Raw genomic sequence first — 21,713 nt, forward strand, 5'->3', positions numbered from 1 at the left:
GCCCCATAGGGTTTCCTAGGCTGTGTGAAACCCTGGTGGTGTAGGGGTTAAATGCTACAGCTGCTAACCAAAATGTCGTCAGTTTGAATCTACCAGGTGCTTGCTATGAGTCGGAATTGACTGGATGGCAATGGATTTAAAATATCTGTTGGAATCTTACAGATCACCTGTATTGGTGAATGTAATCCTGTTTGGGATTAGGGTTTTCCTTATTATGTTAGGAGCCCTGGTGGTGCAGTGGTTAAAGCGCTAGGCTGCTAATCAAAAGGTCATTGGTTTGAACCCACCAGCCACTCCGCGGGAGAAACAGGTGACAATCTACTTCCGTAAAGATTTACAGCCTTGGAAACCCTATGGGGCAGTTCTACTCTGTCCTATAGGGTTGCTATGAGTCGGAATTGACTCTAGGGCAGTGGGTTTGTTTTGTTATGCTAATGAAGCCACATCAGTGTAGGCTCTGTCCTAAATCTAATCAGTTTTGAGTTATAAGGAGCAGCCTAGACACAGAGACAAGGAAGCACCTACTGGGGAAGACAGATGCCATGTGAGGATTACCAGAAAAAATAAATAAATGAGGAACAGAAGCTGAAAGAGACAAAGATCTTCCCCCAGAGCTGACAGAGAAAGAGAGCGTCTTCCCCTATAGCCAGTTCTCTGAATTTAGATTTCTGGCTTCTTAAACTGTGAGGAAATAAATTTCTCTCTTTAAAGCTGTCCACTTGTGGTGTTTCTGTTACAGCAGCACTAGGAAACTAAGACGTCATCTTTAGTGGGGACTAGTGCCCCATAAGCAGCACCTCCCCATGAGCCCACCTTTCTTGCAGTTACTGTACCTGTTGTCAGACAGCAGCTGCCGAGGTATCATCGACCTTTGTTCTTCGTCCGACCCAGACGTGCCAACAGGCTTAGGTTAAATGCCTGCAGTGCACTCTGGGTGAACCTGATGTTGATTTGCCCAGCAGGTCTCTTCCAAGCTTAGGATCCAGAAAGGAGAGCTGTTGCTCAGAACAACTTAGCAATACTGCCTGATCCTCTCACGAAATCTAGACACTTGGACAGTTTCCTAATAAAATTCTGGAAATTAAACTCTCAGCTGCCCAAGAGTGCTTTTTACCCAGTGTCATTCCATCCCTATTTCTGAAAGACAGAATTTATCAACTAAATGTGTGGCAAAAATTAAAAAATAAAAAGGAAAGAAAAGAAAATTGTTTAGATGTTTTTTCATGTCTAAATCCAAATCAAATCCATCGCCGTCAAGTCGATTCCAACACATAGTGACCCTATAGGACAAAGTAGAACTACCCCATATGGTTTCTAAGACTGTCATCTTTATGCAAGCAGACTGCCACATCTTTCTCCCGAGGAGAAGCTGGTGGGTTCAAGCTGCCTACCTTTTGGTTAGCAGCCCAGTGCTTAACCATGGTGCTACCAGGGCTCTTTCTTTCATGTCTAAAGTCTACAAATATTTAGTAATCCATCCTATATCAGGCACAAAACGTAGATGATCTAGTCCATACCCACTACCTCACCGTTAACAATTCAGGGATGGGTTAACAAAATGGCAGTGATTTATATATTATCTGGCATATCAAGAAGAGGGGGTCCATTTAAACAAGTAGTTTGGTTAATAGAGAGTTACAATATATCATTTTTAGAATAGCAACTTTTAGAGAATTAGGATGCCAGCAAACTTTTACTTCTAAAGCTATATGGATCTCATGTCATAACTGATGACTCCATAGGCATTTCTGGACTCAGCTATACCACAAGCCCACCGTTATGGGCCCGGACTGTTTAAAATAGGGACACCTGGGAGCTGGCTAACAATGCAGAATCTCAGCTCTATTCCAAACCAACTGAATCAGAGTCTACATTTTAATAAGATCCCCCGTACACACATTAAAGTTTAAGAAGTACTTTCCTAAAATAATTATTGTTGTTGGGTGCCATCGAGTCGATTCCAAGTCATGGAGACTCCATATGACAGAGTAGAACTGCCCCATAGTGTTTTCTTGGCTGCAATCTTTACAGAAGCAGATTGCCAGGCCTTTCGCCACAGAGCCACTGGGTGGGTTCAAACTGTCAACCTTTCAGTTAGCAGTCCAGCACTTAGCTGTTGCTCCTCCAAGGCTCCTTTTCCTACAAGAATAGAGGTCTCATTAAAAGACCTATAGAAAGTGAAGAGACAACCTATAGACTGGGAGAAAATTTTTGAAAACCATATATCAGATAAGGGTTTAATAACCAGAATACATAAAGAACTCCTACAACTTAACAGCAACAAAAAAAAAAGACAAACAACCCAGTTGAAAAATGGCCTCAAGACTTGAATAGACATTTCACCAAAGAGGATATTTGAACGGCCAACAAGCACATGAAAAGATGCTCAACGTCATTAGCCATCAGGGAAATGCAAATCAAAACCACAATGAGACAGTACTTTACCCCCACTAGGATGGCTAAGATTAAAAAAAAAAATGAAAATAATAAATATTGGCAAGGATGTGGAGAAATTTGGAAATTGGAACGCTCATCCATTGTTGATGGGAATGCAAAATGGTACAGCTGCTCCATAAAAATTTGGTGGTTCCTCAAAAAGTTAAACATACAGCTACCATATGACTGGGCAATTCCACTCTTAGGTATATACCCAGGTGTTATGGATTGAATTGTGTCCCCTAAAAGTGTGTGCCAACTTGGCTAGGCCATGATTCCCAGTATTATGTGATTGTCCAACATTTTGTCATCTGATGTGATTTTCTTATGTGTTGTAAACCCTACTGCTATGGTGTTAATGAGACAGGATTAGAGGCAGTTATGTTAATGAGGCAGACTCCGTCTACAAGATTAGGTTGTATCTTGAGTCAATCTCAATCTCTTCTGAGATACAAAACAGAGAAGCGAGCAGAGAGACAGAGGACCTCATTGCCACCAAACAAATAGAGCCCAGGAGAAGAGTGTGTCCTTTAGACCTGGGGTCCCTGTGCTTAGAAGCTCCTAGACCAGGGGAAGTTTGATGTCAAGGACCTTTCCCCAGAGCTGTCAGAGAGAGAAAGCCTTCCCCTGGAGCTGGCACCCTGAATTCAGACTTCTAGCCTCCTAGACTGTGAGAGAATAAATTTCTCTTTGTTAAAGCCATCCACTCATGGTATTTCTGTTATAGCAGCATTAGATAACTAAGACACCAAGAGACTTAAAAACAGACCCATGTACACCAATGGTCACTGATGCACTATTCACAACAGCCAAAATGTGTAAACAACCCAAATATCCGTCAACAGATGAACGGATAAACAAAATATGGTACATACACAATGGAATACTGCTCAGCCATAAAGAGAAATGAAGTTCTAATGTGTGCTGCCACATGGACGAACCTTGAAAACATTATGCTGAGTGAAATAATTCAGTCACAAAAGGACAAATATCATATAATCTCACTGATATGAAATACCTAGAATAGGGAAAGGTATAGCGATCCAAGTTTAATAGTGGTTACCAGAAGTAGGAGGAAGGTGGAAAAGGGGAATTATTGTTTAGGAAGTATTGAGTTTCTGTTTATGGTGATGGAAAATTTGGCAACAGACATCAGTGATGTTTGCACAGCATAACTGTGCAATTAGTGCCAGTAAATTGTACACATGAAAGATGTCGAATTGGCAAATGTGTTGTCTATATTTTTACAACAATAAAAAAAGATATGTAGAAAGGTTAGATCAACCAACTTTAAATTACACTTTCCCAGTTATACTGGATTTGAGAGATTAAAATCGCTTTTTACTAATATTTTCACATCATCAGTCGTCATTCAAGGTTGACAAGGTGGCTCTCTTCTCCATTTGGGTGCATCCCCCACCACCCAGCATTGCCCTTTGGTGTCCCCTCCTCCTGGGTCTCCCTTTTCCCTCTGACACTCACTCCAGGCACATGCCCCAAGAACAGCATCTCCCTGGTCCTGCTGGACACATTTGTCTCCTGGCACAATCTCTCCATGCCAGCTGCCCAGAGAGGCCACTTGTAGGGACCCCATCCAGTCAGTGCCATCTTACCCAAGTCTTCCTTCCTGCCCCTCTACCACTTATACTGGACCTACCTGACTTTTCTCCCACTGTCTCAGGGCAATCACTCTATTACTTCCAACCAACAGCCTGGTACAGTTCACCTAACTGTCCCAAGGAGAGGGGATCATAGTCCTTCCAGTGCCTACTCTTTTCTCCCTCCAAAATTCTGGGGTTATAGCCTCATCACTCTTATCTCTGCCAAATTCCTGGTGGCAAAGAGAGAAAGGCAAGTGTCTTCTCAGTAGAAGCACTACAATCTACCAAGGTCCTGAGATAGAAGCTCGATATCTTTGAGGAACAACAAGACCAGTGTGGTGGATGGGGAGACAGAAATGCCACATCATGAGAAACAGATGGACTGGTGAGCAGTTTAGCAGTGGTTCTCAGACTTCAGTGTGCTTAAGAATCCCATAGGGAGCTTGTTAAACACACATGTCCCAGACCCCACCTTGATATTGGGGGCCTATAGGGCTGATGGGCTTAGGAATCTGCAGTTCCCACAAACACCCTCAGACACACAGACCAGACTTGGAGAAGCAATCATCCAGACCAGCCATTCTCAAGCTTGGCTGCACATTGGACTCATCTCAGGAGCTTTAAAAAATGCTGATGCCTACCCCCACCCCCGAGATTCTGATATGATAGATCAGACATGCAGCTGGTCCCCGGATGACTCTACTATGCAGTCAAGTTTGAGGACCACTGATCTAAAGCTGGAGACCCCGGGTGGTGTAAATGGTTAACAAATTTGGTGGTTTGAGTCTACCTGGAGGAATCTTGGAAGAAAGGCCTGGCAAACTACTTCGGAAAAATCAGCCATTGAAACCCTCTGGAGCACAATTATACTCTGACACATACGGGGTTGCCATGAGTCAAAATCCACTCTACAGCGATTGGTTTGGTTTGATTTTTTTTTTTTAATAGTCCGAGGATTCTATTCCAAAAGGCAGGCCTGCATGGGGCATCTTAACAGGAGGCCTGGTGGGTAGGGGACTGGCGATATTGAAAGGGGGAAATGAAGGGATGGAAATGTTCCAAAGGTAAGCTTTGCATTCTTTACAATTTAGCCATCTAGTCAACAAGTATTTGCTCAGTGCCAGTTGGGTGGCAGTAACCTTCTGGGTACCACTAGTCCTATGCTCCAAAGCAAGAAAATCAGAATCTGGGATAGAGTTTTCTGCTTTGAAGCCTTAAAGCCCCCTCTTTTTAATGGCTTCTGAGATGGCATGACGGGGCACCAGATACACAAAGCCTTTGTGCAAATTATTAGGCTGTTTCATTTTCCATGAATAAACATGAGAGAGAATGTGTGAAGGGAAAAACCATCTATCAATTATGCGTCTTCAAACCCCTCCCCAAGTTATGCAGCTTTAATGGCTGAGTGATTTTGAAAGGAAAACATGTAAATTGTGCTTCGCCTGAACTCATAATAAAAAGCCATTAAATTAGTTGAGTCTCTCAGTGCCTACCTAACAATATGCCTCAACTGTGTATCCAAGTTGCACTAGCCAAGATCACAATGGGGTTTGCCCTTACTCTCAGGCAAGACAGGCCATTTATCAGTTGGGGAAGGTTATGTTCACAAGCACAGTCTTCATAAGGGTAGAGGGTCAGGGCTCTTGAAGAGATACTTGGCATGTTATTTTTGCCACCTAGTGTTCCAAATGGGCTGGAGAACAAATGTACAAATTAGCTGGCTTCCAGGGGAATGACTCAAGCAGCTAGATCTGCCAGGACTAAACTAGGTCCTGGGGTGATGACTTATCACCTACTTCATCAGGAAGCAGCAGAGGAAGAGGACAAGCCCTCTCCAAGTTCAGCAAGACCTGGATAGTGCCGGGGGAGAGAACACATGGGTCGCTGCCCACTCCCTTCTGGTTTATCATTTTTGTATGAATGAAATATATTGAACACCTATTTTGTGCCAGTTGCTTTTAAATGTTATCTCATTGAATCCTCACAGCAGGCCTCTGGGGTAGTTATTACTAACCTCGTTTTTCAGAAGAGGAAAATGAACCTCAGAGAGGCTAAGACATTTGCCTGTTATGAGTCAGAATCAACTCCATGCCACACAGCAGCAACACACAGGTGAAAACATTTAAGTACTTGACTACTGGCTGAAAGGTTGGTGGCTCAAACCCACCTCCAGGCCCTTGGAAGACCAGCCTGGTGATCTGCTTCCAAAAAGTCACAGCCCTGACAACTCTATAGAGCAGTTCTACTCTGTACCCATGGGGTTGCCGTGAGTCAGAATTAACTCAACAGCAACTAACAACAGCAACACAGCTAGGAGTGGAGTTCATCTGATCCAACGTCTCTGTTCTTTTCACTCTCCCCAAGAGGTCCCAGGATCACAGAGGGGAATCTCAAGGAGAGATGAAGAGGAAGGCAATACACTTGTGTCCATTCCTTTCTTTTTTTTTTAATATCAAATAAAAATCAACTCTTAGGTAACAAGATTGAGGAATTTTGATAGTATACAATTGCGTAACTACCACCACAATCAAAATAGAAAATTTTCCATCACCCCCCAAAATTCTCCTGTACCCCTTTATCACTAATCCCTTCCCCTCAGCCCCAGACCTTGGCAACAACTAATCTGTTTTTTATCCCAATAGTTTTGTCTTTTATATGATATCATATAGGTAGAATAATACAATATAAATTATTTAGTATCAGACTAGTTTTACTTGGCATGTGTCTCAGTCATCTGGTGCTGCTATAACAGAAATACCACAAGTGGATGGCTTTACAAAGAGAAATTTATTCTCTCACAGTCCAGTAGGCTACAAGTCCAACTTCAGGGTATCAGCTCCAGGGGAATGCTTTCTCCATTGGCTCTGGAGGAAGGTATGTGTCATCAGTCTTTCTTTGGTCTGGGAGCTTCTCTGTGCAGGAACCTCAGGTCCAAAGGACACGCTCTGCTCCTGGCACTGCTTTCTTGGTGGTATGAGGTTCCCACGTGTCTCTGCTCACTTCTTTCTTTTATATCTCAAAAGAGATTGCATTAAGACACTAATCTTGTCAACCTCATCAGTATAACCTCATCACAGTGATAGAATTTATAACACACGAGGAGATCACATATAATCTCATCATAGTGGTAGAGTTTACAACACATAAGGAAATCACATCAGATAACACAATCATACAATACTGGGAACCATGACCTAGCCAAGGTGCTACACACATTTTTGGGGGGACACAGTTCAACCCATGACAGGGTGATACAGTGAAAACAGTGAGAGCCAGAACTCAGTGGGACTGCCTTACTTTTCCAGATCTCGAAAGTTTTCTGCCTTTGACAGAGTGCAGTCTCACCACTTTTCTACTGCTCCCTTTTAGTGAAAAATATTCAACTTTTCCTTCTCTTACAGGTTTCCACCTTACACAGTTTCTGGCTTTCTCAGGTTTTACTGTATTACATACATTATATTACGTATATTGTGTTACGTATATTATATTGCATACATCACGTACATTATTACATATACATATTCACATTACACATATACATTACATACTAAACATATATTTATTTTTATATAAAGATTAATTAATGGAGGTAAAGAAATAAACAAGGGAAGAAAAAAAGAGAAATACAAAGAAAAGTACCCAAAAAAGACAATAGAGGAAAGGTGCAGAGAAAAAAATTAACAAAATACAAGAATGCAAAGAGAAAGATAGATTAAGAGAAATAAAACATTCGTTGTAATGAAGAGACCCATAGACAAATGCAGGCAGAGAGATTTCCAATCTAGATGACGTGAAGAAGTCATGGTTTAATGACACTCCCCCAGGCCCTGCTCCAATCACACAAATGACAAAAATACCTATGAAAAGACAAACTCAAAAAAGACACAAATCAGAGGCACGCTAGAATACAAGAAATGGAACAGAAATGCAGAGTAGTGAAAGGTGCTGAAGATGCAAGTAAGGCCGTGGTGGCCAGAAGGGTGACTCCTGAGGACAGAGGCTTCAGGCTAGGGCACCAGAATGCCTGGAGCCAGGGACCAAGATAGCTTTCCTCCGCTTGTATCAATGTTATTTTCCTGGTTCGGTGGTTAGATTGTGGTTATATAGGAGAATGTGCATTCTTTGTAGGAATGGGATCACCATGAGTCTGAACTTTCTGGGGTGATGGAAATTTTCTGTACCTTGATAGACATATCGGTTACTCAAGTATAGATACTTTTCAAAACTGATCTAACTGTACATTTAAGATCTGTGCATTTCATAATACGTATCTCAATTTTTTAAAACTGCTGCCCAGTACTGGCTTATAGGGAGCTGCTGGCCTGTGGAAGACAGAAGAGTAACTAAATCAGGAGTAACTGACCCAGTAACTAAATCCAGCCATCCCTAGCAGGTGACCGGATCTCTGAAATCCACAATACAGGCAGTCCCCAGGTTACGAATGTCTAATTTATGTACTACCCACGGTTACGAATCAACCCCCATAAAGCCTGTTACATTAAAAATTCCAGGTACATACAATGGTTCATAATAACAAATGGGTGCTACTTTGCCACACGCATCCAAACATCATCATTATTATTACTGTATTATGTTAAAAATGTTCTAGTGTATCTGGAAGTGTTTCTTTAATGTATTTTTAGGAATAGAAAGGTACACTATATACTAGCTACTAACACAAGCATTTGACTAATTGACATTAGATATGAGCCTTACCTAACTTCACATACGTTCTGACTTAAGTACAAATTTGACTTAAAGACAGACTTAGGAATGGAACTCGTTTGTAATCCAGGGGCTGCCTGTATAAACATGGTACAGAAGCTCCAAAAAATCAGTGTAAGACAAGGTTCCGGATTGGAAGCCCAGGGGTCTGCTTGGAGGCATATCCAAAACAGAGGTGAGTGTAGAGGGAGAGAAAGATTTGTTGTTGTTAGTTGCCATAGGGTCAGCTCCAACTCATGGAGACCTTATGTGTAACAGAATGAAAAACGTTGCTCAGTTCTGTGCCATCTTCATGATTGTTGTTATGTTTAGGAACACAAAAGACTTCCCACTTAACATGAGCTTGCAAACCAAGCTTCCAATCACAGAAGAAATCAAATGCTAAAAAAGTCAGCTAACAAAACCAACACTCTGAACATGAACTCATCCCGAACATAATTAACTTTATCTCTCAGTCTGACAAAGACTTTAAAATAAGTATTCTGAGGAATCTCAAAGGGAGATCTGAAGGAACCATACTTACACAAACTGAGCAATAAATTATAAAAAAACAAATGTTGGGAAATATGAAAAATAACCATTATTAAAAGTTGGAAAAGATTTATATAGTTGTAGGAAGAAAAAAAAAAAAACACGCCTGAATTGACTATGTAGTCTAAACTAGGCACAAAGAGAATTAGTGAATTTGAAGACAGTGCTGAGAAACTCACCCAGAATACAGCATAAAAAGACTGTGATTTTTTTAAAACATGAAAGACTGTTAAGACACACGGAGGCTAGATCAAGGCACTCCTATGAAAACCCTTATATGGGACTAAAAAAAAAAAAAAAAGCCAAACCCATTGCCATGGAGTCGATTCCAACTCATAGTGACCCTATAGGACAGAGTAGAACTGTCCCACAGGGTTTCCAAAGAGCAGCTGGTGGATTCAAACTGCCAACCTTTTGGTTAACAGCTGAAGTCTTACCACTGTGCCACCAGGGCTCCTACAAGGGACTAGCAGAGACACCATAGTTGAAGAAATAATCAAATGATTTTCCAAAATTAAAGAAATATATAAACCCTCAGATCAAAAGTGTATTCTGTGCACTGAGCAAGCTAATACAAAATAAATCCACAGCTAGGTCTGAGTAATAGATCTGAGGAGGATTGAGGATAAAGATAATCCCTCAAAAGTCATCAAGTACCAAGTATGGCTAACCTGCAAGGGAACTACAACCAAGCCGACAGCAGATTCCTACCTTACGACGGACGGAAGATGCCAGAAGACAACGGAGGACCTGTCAAACTCAGCTAAGCCTGTATTTCAAAGTGAGGGCAGAATAAAGTTATTGTTAGATAAACGTGTGTAATAGAATTTACCACCAATAGATCTTCACTAAAAGACATTTTAGAAGACAGCTTCAGCGAAAAGAAATGTTAACCCAGAGAACAAATACAGGATACAAGAAAACAAAATGGAAAGCCCATAAATTGATACAACGTGTCTGTGCATTTTGTTAACTATTGGCTGTGTTTCTAAGTTGCTCATCGTGTTTAAAGACAGATAGTTGTCCCTCCACTTCAGTGAGGTTATGCTACTCATTTGAAACACAGTTAGGTTCATTTGCTTATGTTTGTATTCATTTTATTTTTGTTTTAAGTATGTAAAAAAATTAACATGGTTCTAAAATTCTGAACTATTTGAAAAGGTATAATCAAATGAGTATTTCTCCTCTCATTTCTTTCTACCCTTTTCTTATCTCCATCTTTTTCATCCTCTTCCCACCTTCCTCTGTGAACAACCAATCTCACTGATTTCTAGTTTATCCTTTCTGTGTTTTTTTTCCCCACAGGTAGCAGATTCACGTGGTGGTAATCTTTTATATATATGTGTGTGTGTCATAGTTTGAATTATGTCCGCCAAAAAATGTGTGTATCATTTGGCTGGGCCATGATTCCCAGAATTGTGTGGTTGGCCTCCATTTTGTGATTGTAATTTTATGTTAAAGAGGATTAGGGTGGGATTGTAACACCACCCTTACCCACGTCACATCCTTGATCCAATGTAAAGGGAGTTTCCCTCATGTGTGGCCAGCACCACCTTTTACCTTACAAGAGATAAAAGGAAAGTGAAGCAAGCAGAGAACTGGGGCCTCATACCACCGAGAAAGCAGTGCCAGGAGCAGAGCGTGTCCTTTGGACCCAGGGTCCCTGAGCAGAGAAGCTCCTAGTCCGGGGGAATATTGAAGAGAAGGTCAACAGAGAGAGAAAGACTTCCCCTGCAGGTGATGCCCTGAATTTGGACTTTTAGCCTACTTTACCGAGGAAATAAACTTCTCTTTGTTAAAACCATCCACTTGTGGTATTTCTGTTAGAGCAGCATCAGATGACTAAGACAATGTGTGTAGCAATTATATTATGTTGTTGTTGTTAGGTGCCGTTGAGTCAGTTCTGACTCATACTGAGCCTATGTACAACAGTATGAAACACTGCCTGGTCCTGCACCATCCTCACAATCTTTGCTTGCTTGAGCCCATTGTTGCAGCAACTGTGTCAATCCATTTTGTTGAGTCTTCTTCTTTTTTGCCGACCCTCTACTTTACCAAGCATGATGTGCTTCTCCAGGGACAGGTTTCTCCTGATAACATGTCCAAAATACGTGAGATAAAGTTTCACCAAACCCCCTTCTAAGGAGCAGTCTGGTTGTACTTCTTCTAAGACAAATTTGTTTGTTCTTCTGGCAGCCCATGGTATATTCAATGTTTTTCACCAACACCATAATTCAAGGCATCACTTCTTCTTCGGTCTTCCTTATTAGTCGTCTAACTTTTGCATGCATATGAGGTGATTGAAAATACCATGGCTTGGGTCAGGCGCACCTTAGTCCTCAAAGTGACGTCTTTGCTTTTTAAGATTTTAAATGTTTTCTACATGTACAATTCAGTGACATTAATTATGTTGTGTAACCATCACTACTTCCATTTCCAAATTTCTCCATCTCTTGTAACGGAAGCTCAGTGCCCCCTGTACAATAGCTCCCTCTTTCCCACTCCCTCCCACCTGACATGTGTATACTCTTATACACATGTTTTTTTGTTATACAAAAGTTAGCTTGAGTAGAAATTACATCAATACATTAAATGTGTTTCAGGAGCTTTGAATCTCAGAACGTGATGTTTAAAATCCCAACACTTTTCTTCTCAGAAGTCCATTGTGGGGAGTTGATTTCTTCTGCAAATTTACCTATTCTGTCCCCAAGAACATTCAATGCATTTGCCAGGAAGGAGTGCCACGTTTTCATCCACTTACAGAGTATAGATGTAGCCTTGCACTAGACACTATGTCATACATTGCTAACTCCAGAACAGTGCTTGGTAGGCCTTTATTTAGATGATGGCTATTACAGTGGTCTTCCCTAAATAGAGGTGATTCATATAAAAGTGGTGTCTTTATTGCTCTAAAGAGCTCCCCACTACGTGTTATTCGTATTCACTTATGGATGGACCCACCATTCCATATAATCAAGTGAAAATATTTTGAATGCAGATTGTGTAATCCTCCATACAACTGAACTTTGTATCATACACAAATGTGAGAAATTCACCTTCTGTGTCTTCAGCCAAGTTGAAAATATTGGGAAGTGGGGCCAAGATGGCAGAGTAGTCAGATGGTTCCTGTGGTGTCTCTTACAACAAGCACCTGAAAAAACAAGTGAATTGATTATGTATGACAATCTAGAAGCCATGAACATCAATGGCAAAGTTGAGGAATAGGACTGAGTGGCAGGGAGAGACTATTCAGAAGCAGCAAGGAGTTTCCAGACCTGACCCAGTGGGAGCCAAGCCCTTCAGGCAAGACTGGTTCATGTGTATGGTGAGGCAAGCAGCGGCACTCAGGAGGCTTTTTCCACATCAGGAGAGACCCAAAGGCAGAGTCTACTTGGGCATCCAGAACCGGTGAAAAGTAGTGCTCAATTAGCAAAAGATAAGTACTTGCACCTGGCCTACCACTATCAAAAAACACCCCTTTTGGGAAAAACTTCTCTCCACTTACCACCTGCCTCTCCACTCTGCACTGGGTCCTGGGCTGGCTTCAGTGGTTGCCAAGTCCCCTGGGCCAAGAGTAGGACCTGGCATGTGCCCTGAAGCATTCTTCTGCCCTTGGAGAGGGAACAAATTAACAAACAGGGAAAAACTAATTTGCTGGCTCCCCTAAGCCAGGAACTCAGGGTAGGCACAGCTCCTTTGCCTAGGCACAGGCATAAGGGGTCCACGGATTTTGAATGCCTTTCACCACTACACAGGCCTGTGTGGGCCTATTTCAACAGTGTAGGCCCTCATTATCACAGTAAAACATAGTATATACCTGAAGTCTAACTTCAACTGTTTCAGCTGTATGGTGAAGTGGCAGGTTTGTGACATTTGACACTGCTCTGCCCATTAAGCAGGGTTGTCACCTACCTACATCAGGGACCTGAGGTCTGGTGGCTTCACTCACACCACCTGGCCACTAGTGACAGGGGTCCAAGAGTAAGTGCTGCCCCCTGGTCCTTACAGCCAACACCACCAGGTGCACATAGTCTGGCTGCAAAACCCACACACCTATGTGCTCTAGGGAACAGAGAGAAGCTTTCCTCCCAGACACTCAGGGACAGGCATCAGCCCCCTGCCTTGCTCAGCACATGATCCCTTACTCCAGCCAGATACCTGTGCCTACACCAATCACCCCTGCCTGTCTACGACTGTAGGTGAGAGCCTACACCACACAATTTGTGACCAACTACCTGGACACCTGACATGAATTCATAAAAGAAAGGTAAACAGACTCCTGAGCTCACATACCTAGTAATAGCTCTAACAGCCTGGTGACAAGACTTTAGAGATTCAGAGGTGCCAATAATCAAACTAGCTCACATGAGCAGCCTATTTGGGCATATCAAAACAAAACAAGAAGCTAGGACACAATAAGCAAACATAAAATAAATAAATATAATAACTTATTGATGACTCGGAGACAACAGTCAATATCAAATCACATAAAGAGGTAGACCACAATGGCTTCAGCAAGCTCCTAAAATATAGAATCAAGAAATTTTTCAGAGGAAGAGAAATTTCTTGGAATTACTGGAGGTAGAATTAATACACTGAACTCTTCAAGATATCAGGAAAGAGATCAGGCAAAACACAGAACATGTTAAGGAACACACAGACAAAAGCAATAGAGGATCTTAAGAAGGTTATTCAAGAGTATAATGGCAAATTTAATGGGGTGCAAGAATCCACAGAGAGGCAGCAATAAGAAATCCAGAAGATTAATAATAAAATTTCAGAAATAGGCAACTCAATAGAAAGTCATAGGACCAGAATTGAGGCAATGGAAAGCAGAATTAGTGAGATTGAAGATAAAGCACTTGACACCAACTTATTTGAGGAAAATTCAGATAAAAGAATTTAAAAAAATGAAGAAACCCTAAGAATTATGTGGGATTCTATCGAGAGGAGTAACCTATGAGTGATTGGAATACCAGAACAGGGCAGATAACAGGAAATACAGAGAGAATTGTTGAAGATTTGTTGGCAGAAAACTTCCCTGAGATTGTGAAGGATGAGAAGATATCTATTCAAGATACTCATCAAACCCCACATAAGGTAGATCCCAAAAGAAAGTCACCAAGGCATGTTAAAATCAAACTTGCCAAAACCAAAGATAAAGAGAGAATTTTAAGACTGGATAGGGATAAACAAAAAATCATCTACAAAGGAGAGTCAATAAGAGTAAGCTCAGTCTACTCAGCAGAAACCATGCCGGCAAGAAGGCAATGGGATGACATATATAAAGCCTTGAAGGAAATAAACTACCAACCAAGAGTTATATATCCAGCAAAACTGTCTCTCAAATATGATGGCAAAATTAGGGCATTTCCAGATAAACAGAAGTTTAGGAAATTTGCAAGAACCAAACCAAAATTACAAGAAATACTAAAGTGAGTGCTCTGGTTAGAAAATCAGTAACATCAGATAACAACCCAAGACTAGAACACAGGACAGAGCAGAGCAACCAGGTATCACCTCAGATAGGTAAGTCACAAAAGAAGTCAAAGCTAAAAAATACTGAAAATAGGGAAACAGAAGTCAATATGTAAAAGATGACAACATTAAAACAAAAAAGAGGAACTTAAAAAATGTAGACATACATTTTCCATATGGAGAGGAATTCAAAGCAATATAAAGAAATAAAAGACTGGTATAAACTTAGAAAAATAGGGGTAAATATCAAGGTAACCTCAAAGGAAACTAACAATCCTACAAGTCAAAATAAAAAACAAGGAAAATATAAAGACTCAGCAAACACAAAATCAACAACAATGAAAAAGACGAAAAGAAAATACATAAAGAAAAAAGACCCAGCACAGAAAATTAAGTGGAACAAAGAAACTGTCAACAACACACAAAAAAAATACATCAAAATGACAGCACTAAACTCAAACCTATCAATAATTACACTGGATGTAAATGGACTAAATGCACCAATAAAGAGACAAAGAGTGGATATTGGATAAAAAAACACCATCTGTCTATATGCTGCCTACAAGAGACACACCTTAGACTTAAAGACACAAACAAACTAAAACTCAAAGGATGGAAAAAAATATATCAATCAAACAACACTCAAAAAAGAACAGGAGTGGCAATATTAATCTCTGACAAAATAGACTTTACAGTAAAATCCACCACAAAGGATCAGGAAGGACACTATATAATGATTAAAATGTCAATACACCAGAAGGACATAACTATAATAAATATTTATGCACCCAATGACAGGGCTCCAAAATACATAACACAAACTCTAACAGCACTGAAAAGAGAGATAAAACAGCTCCACAATAGTAGAAGGAGACTTCAACACACCACTTTCGGTGAAGGACAGAACATCCAGAAAGAAGCTCAACAAAGACACAGAACAGCTAAATGTTACAATCAACCAACTTGATCTCACGGACATATACCAAACACTACACCCAACAGCAGTGAAGTATACTTTCTTTTCCAATGCACATGGAACATTCTCCAGAATAGACCACATATTAGCCCATAAATCAAGCCTTAACAAAATCCAAAACATCAAAATATTACAAAACGTCTTTTATGGCCGTAAAGCCATAAAAGTAGAAATCAATAATATAAAAAGTAAGGAAAAAAATCAAACACACGGAAACTGAACAACACCTTGCTCAAAAACTACTGGGTTATAGAAGAAATTAAGGATGGAATACAGAAATTCATAGACTCAAAAGAGAATGAAAACACACCCTACCAGAACCTTTGAGACACAGCAAAAGCAGTGCTCAGAGGTCAGTTTATAGCAACAAATGAACACATTCAAAAGGAAGAAAGGGCCATAATGAAAACATTAACCCTACAACTCGAACAAGTAGAAAGAGAGAAGCAAAAGAAGCCCTCAGGTGCCAGAAGAAAGGAAATAATAAGAAATAGAGTAGAATTAAATGAAATATAGAATAAAAAAACAACCGAAAGAGTTAACAAGACCAAAAGCTATTTTTTGAAAAGATCAACAAAATCAATAAATGACTGGCCAAACTAACAAAAGAAAAGCAGGAGAGGAAGTAAATAACCCATATAAGAAATGAGATGGGTAATATCACAACAGACCCAACTGAAATGAAAAGAATCATAACAGAGTAGTATGAAAAATTGTACTCTGACAAATTTGAAAACCTAGAGGAAATGGACAAATTTCTAGAAACTCATTACCTACCTAACCTAACACAAACAGAGAGGGAGCAACTAAATAAACCCATAACAAAAGAAGAGGTTGAAAAGGTAATTAAAAAACTCCCAACAAAAAAAAAAAACCCTGGCCCAGAAGGCTTCACTGCAGAATTCTACTGGGCTTTCAGAGAAGACTTAACACCACTACTACTGAAGGTATTTCAGAGAACAGAAAAGGATAGAATACTCCCAAACACATTCTGTGAAGCCAGCATAACCCTGATACCAAAACCAGGTAAAGACACCACAAAAAAAGAAAATTACAGACCAATATTCCTCATGAATATTGACGCAAAAATCCTCAACAAAATTCTAGCTAATAGAATTCAGTAATATATCAAAAACAATAATTCACCATTTTCAAGTGGGATTTATACCAGGTATGCAGGGATGATTCAACATTAGAAAAACAATCAATGTAATCCATCACATAAGTAAAACAAAAGACGAGAACCACATGGTCTTATCAATTGATGCAGGAAAGGCATTTGACAAAGTCCAGCACCCATGCATGATAAAAACTTTCTGCAAAATAGGAATAGAAGAGAAATTCCTGTACATAGTTAAGGGCTTTTATACAGAGCCAACAGCCCGTATCATCCTAAATGGATGGAGTCTGAAAGCTTTCCTCTTGAGAACGGGAACCAGACAAGGATGCCCTTATCATCATTCTTATTAACATTGTGCTGGAGGTCCTAGCCAGAGCAATTAGGCTAAAAAAAGAAATAAAGGGCATCCAAATTGGTAAAGAAGAAGTAAAAGTATCTCCATTTGCAGATGATTTGATCTTATACACAGAAAACCCCAAAGAATCCACAAGAAAATTACTGGAACTAATAGAAGATTTCAGCAAAGTATCAGGATACAAGATAAACATACAAAAATCAGTTGGATTCCTCTACACCAGCAAAGAGAATGTCGAACGGGAAATCACCAATCAATACCGTTTACAAATAGCCTCCAAGAAGATTAAATACTTAAGAATAAATCTAACTAGAGACCTAAAAGACCTATAGAATGAAAACTACAAAACACTAATGCAAGAAACCAAAAGAGATCTGCATAAGTGGAAAAACAAGTGCTCATGGATAGGGTGACTCAACACTGTGAAAATGTCAATTCTACCCAAAGCGATCTGCAGATGCAATACAATCCCAATCCAAATTCCAATGGCATTTTTTAAGGAAATGGATAAACACATCACCTGCTTCATATGGAAAGGGAGGAGGCCCCAGATAAGTAAAGCATTACTCAAGAAGAAGAACAAAGTGGGAGGCCTCATACTACCCGATTTTAGAAACTATTATACCACCACAGTAGTCAAAACAGCCTGGTACTGGTACAACTACAAGTACATTGACCAATGGAACAGAATTGAGAATCCAGACGTAAATTCATCCAACTATGAGCAGCTGATATTTGACAAAGGCCCAAAGTCCATTAATTAGGGAGAAAGACAGTCTCTTTAACAAATGATGCTGTCACAACTGGATATCCATCTGCAAAACACTGAAACAAGACCCATACCTCACACCATGCACAAAAACTAACTTAAAACGGATCAAAGACCTGAATATAAAATCGAAAACGATAAACATCATGGAAGAAAAAATATGTACAATGCTAGGAGCCCTAATACATGGCATAAACAGAATAAGAACCATAAGTAGCAATGTACAAACACCAGAAGAGAAACTAGATAAATGGGAGCTCCTAAAAATCAAAAACTTATGCTCATCAAAAGACTGCACCAAAAGAGTAAAAAGACAACCTACAGAATGGGAAAAAAATTTGGCTATGACAAATCCAATCAGCATCTGATCTCTAAAATCTACAAGATACTGCAAAACCTCAACAACAAAAAGACAAATAACCCAGTTAAAAAATGAGCAAAGGATATGAAAAGGCATTTCACCAAAGAAGACATTCAGGTGGTTAACAGACACATGAGGAAATGCTCACTCTCATTAGCCACTAGAGAAAAGCAAATAAGTTGAAAGTATTAAACAAGACAGACGCATGGAAAGACCTTTTTAGTACTCCACTGGGATCTCCCTCTGTGTGGGCTGTGAGCCATTATTCAGTGCTTTATGGCTATGGTTCTTCAAAGAACAAGACAAGTTCCTGCTATATTACTACCCTTTTATTCTTGGCCTCATCCTCCTTGAGGATTTAAATGTTTTATAGATAGTCTCAACTAAGAAAAAGATGACTTTCATCATACTTTCTTTTTGATGATTCAGTTATCAAACAACAACCTAACTAAATAAATACATGTTTATCTTTCTGGGGGTGGAAATGAAGCCAAGTTGATTGATCCACAGACACGAGAGGAAACATGCCATTATAGTTTAACCAGTGTGTAAAGAAGGCTCTTATGCAATCAGTTACCTGGGCTATTCTCTTCAGAGAATTTTTGTTTTAGAGCAAACCACTGTTGAGATGAAGCTTTATAGCCTTTTAGCCATCATCTTCTTCTATGAGCAGCATGTCTCCGCATTTCAGAGGTAATTCACTAGAACCCTTGACCACGGTGGGCCATTTTCCTCCCTTGTTTGGTCCATGTTGATTCAAATCAGTGCACTGGGCTGGGCAGCAAAAAGTTAAGGTCTGAAGGCCAGCTCTTTCAGAAACTTTCTGTGTTGCCTTGACAAATGAATAGATTTCAGTACAGTAATGACCTCCCTACATCTAAGATCTGCCTTTTCTCTTCTCTGGCTCTAGTTCTATTCCTGGGAGAAGTCTGTATGATATGTATATTCAGTGACTATGGAGATTAAAGAAATAGGATCTTTTATAAAAGTAATTATTTACACCCTAGCATATCACGTGTTTCAGATTCACCATGTTCTCCTATAAAAAATATATTAGATCTGGATAATTTCTTTTCCTTTTACACGTGGAACATAGGAGTGGGGAGAAGGTAAAAGTGTCAAGTAGGAGTTTTGGATTGTGCATGGGCATTCAGTGTTAAATGTAAAGGAAGCAGAGCTGTGTTATAAAGAACACATAAATGAACATATCTAATTCTTCATGGTGTAGTACAGTGATATCAATTAGAATGTTCTGCTATAAACCTTTTCTACTACAAATCACTTAGAGAACACAAATGAATGTGTACTCTAGCTTAAATAATACATAGAGTGAATACTTCCAGGCTCTCTGCAATATTGTAATTTATTAACTAGTCAGTTTGTAAGCTGTTTTTAATGGATATTGTTTCCTTTGGAATTTTTCCCCCCTTTGTTTTGCTTCTATGATCCTTGTTTTCTATAGTTAGTATGAAACTAGTCCTTCTCTCTGTTTTAGTGATTGACAAACAGAGAATGACATAGAGCAAATGAACATGCCGGGGAACGAGGAAACTACCAAACCATCTTTTCTAATTTGTAAATAGCCACAGGACAATGGTTTGGAAAATATAGCTTGACTTGTGAGCTCGAAGATATGTTGGCACATCATTGTTGGACTGACTATAGCTGGTTGACTCCTTAGTGTTCAATATGACTGTTGAGTGTTCAGGAACCAATTCCATCACCAAATAATGGTTGTTACTGAATTGACATGGAGTCAACATTGCTAGAATAATTGGTGACTTCTGTCTCTCTATTTTATCAATATATCAGGTACCCATGATTTCTAAAGTGATTGCCGACTCTAAAACTCTACAGCTTTACTTCGCCTCTTTAAAATGAATAAGCATATAGTACTTTAGTGAGACTGAAGATAATGCAAATGAAGGAAAAAGGCAAAGAGAAAACTAGTGAAGAAATGAGTGAGAACATTCCCACATGCGAGAGTTTTCCTGGTATCTTTTACGCATTTCTGATTCTTGGTTCTCATTCCTCCACTTGTCTTTGTGTGAGTAAAAACTTTTTTTTTTCTTTTTTACTAAATGTTTCTGCCTGCTGCTTTTCCAGGAATGGTCTATTACTGAAGTGCAAAGGGAAATCTAATTTCAATCAAGGCAACAGACTTTGATGAATTACTTCTTGGGGTGAGAATATAAACCCTTCTTGAAAGAGCTAACAGTCTGGCTTTTTCCTGTAGCTGTTCCGTTATTGTTTTCTTGGTGTGATCATTTGCCTAATAACAGTTTGTATTCAGGCCATTTCTTAATTGCTGATTTGTAGTATATTTTGATGAATCTCATTAGTGAAATGCCCTGGAACAACAATAAAAAAAGTTTTAAAATCATAAATACCATATGCCAAAGAGAGAGGCAGCCCAAAACAGTACATCTCAGTATTTACTTGCTTTAAAAAGGCCAAACACAATGAAGGGTAAAAATAAAATACTAGCAAGAATCTTCTAAAAGGTCATTAATTTGTATTGTGCAATGATTACTTTGTAATGATTAGCTAAGTACAGTCTTTCAGCTGAGGCTTTTTATTTGGAAAGACGAAGAGAGAAAAAGTAGGAAGAAAACAAGGAAAGGAATTGGAGGGTGGGGGAGGTCAAGGATGAAGGGCTTCTGACTTTTTTTTAATAACAAATCTTTATTTGAAGCAATATAATTTCAAAAACCTTAAGTTACAGCAGTCACAAAAAAAAAAGGAAACAAACAATAGAAGAATGATCGGGAGTACTGCATTTTTTTGTTTTTTTGTTTTTTTAACACTGTCATGGCTTTATTCAAAACACAGATGCACAAAAGCATTGACTTCAAGCTTTTTGAGAAGAGATTCTTGAGGAACTTAACACACTATAGACATTAGCACGCCATATACATTAACACACTATATACAAAGAGCATTAAAATAGGACCAAAAACCAACCTCTACAAAATATAAAACCCACCCTTAATTATTTGTGTGAAAATACCACCCACAAAGCTAAATAAGTTTTAAAAGTTATCTGACATCATTCTTAATGGAGAGAGGCTGAAAACACTCCCCTTGAAAACAGGAACAAGACAAGGATGCCCGATATCACCACTCCTATTTAACATTGTGCTGTAAGTTCTAGCTAGAGCAATAAGTCACGAAAAAGAAATAAACAGCATCCAAATTGGTAATGAACAAGTTAAGCTGTGCCTGCTTGCAGATGATACAATACTATACATAGAAAACCCTAAAGACTCCATGAGAAATCTACTGGAACTAATAGAAAGACTCAGCAGGGTAACGGGATACAAGATAAACATACAAAAATCAGTTGGATTCCTATACACCA

The sequence above is a fragment of the Trichechus manatus genome, unplaced genomic scaffold (assembly GCF_000243295.1).
Source record: "Trichechus manatus latirostris isolate Lorelei unplaced genomic scaffold, TriManLat1.0 scaffold00044, whole genome shotgun sequence".
In the NCBI taxonomy this organism is placed as follows: domain Eukaryota; kingdom Metazoa; phylum Chordata; class Mammalia; order Sirenia; family Trichechidae; genus Trichechus; species Trichechus manatus.